The 848-nt window shown below is 48.5% G+C and overlaps 1 non-coding gene across 1 annotated transcript in view; it reads right to left on the minus strand.

The window, feature by feature from the left end:
* The window catches only part of LOC131854260 (small subunit ribosomal RNA), a 1,913-nt gene extending 1,606 nt beyond the window's left edge, over window positions 1-307 (minus strand). Inside the window, exon 1 of the ribosomal RNA XR_009358032.1 lies at window positions 1-307. This exon is cut by the window's left edge and continues 1,606 nt beyond it. This is a non-coding gene — a ribosomal RNA (small subunit ribosomal RNA).
* Between the last annotated feature and the right edge of the window lie 541 nt (window positions 308-848).

An 848-nucleotide genomic window follows, 5' to 3' on the forward strand; every position in this document is an offset into this window, starting at 1 on the left:
GCCGGTACTGGACCGTGCGATCGGCAAAAGTTATCCAGATTCATCAAAATTAACGACATCGGACGCGAGGCCCTCCGTCGATTGGTTTTGATCTAATAAAAGCACTCATCCCATCACTGGTCAGAGCTCTGACTGCATGTATTAGCTCTAGAATTACCACAGTTATCCAAGTAACTGAGTAAGATCTAAGGAACCAAAACTGATATATTGAGCCATTCGCGGTATCGCCTTAATACGGCTTGCACTGAGACATGCATGGCTTAATCTTTGAGACAAGCATATAACTACTGGCAGGATCAACCAGGGAGCTAACATTCATTCATTCATTATCGAACAACTAACGAACTCGCCACGCTCCGAACACGATTAGGCCGGAAACGCGGCGTGTCGATATGATCGCGATGGATATTGCGTTGTGAAGATTTTCCGAAGACGATGGTCCGACACGTCGACGGTGACACGGACGGCAACTCTTAGAGATTCTATATAATATCTAAGCGCGCGTCCTATACCGAACGTCCTAACCAGACGGTTTCGCTACACCCTATTTAGTGGGAAGTAGTATATAGTGGTGGTAATAGTAGTAGTAGTAGTAGTAGCAGTTAGGTCACACCGATGCGATAATTTCGTTTCTTTACAGGCTCAGACGGTGCGGTCGTCTATACAAGCAGAGATAGATCGGCCTGCAGTCTGCGCCCCCGACTGCTCCGGTTCGCTTCGCCGCCCAATTTCGTGACAGACCACCACACACACACATGCAATGATGCAATGTGCGTGCGGCGTACGATGTGCGCGCGCGTCGCGTCAATCGGAGTGAACGGGAACTTTATGAATATTGTCCGGCTCTA

The sequence above is a fragment of the Achroia grisella genome, unplaced genomic scaffold (assembly GCF_030625045.1).
Source record: "Achroia grisella isolate CSIRO2021 unplaced genomic scaffold, CSIRO_AGI_Agris_v1 utg971, whole genome shotgun sequence".
NCBI lineage: Eukaryota > Metazoa > Arthropoda > Insecta > Lepidoptera > Pyralidae > Achroia > Achroia grisella.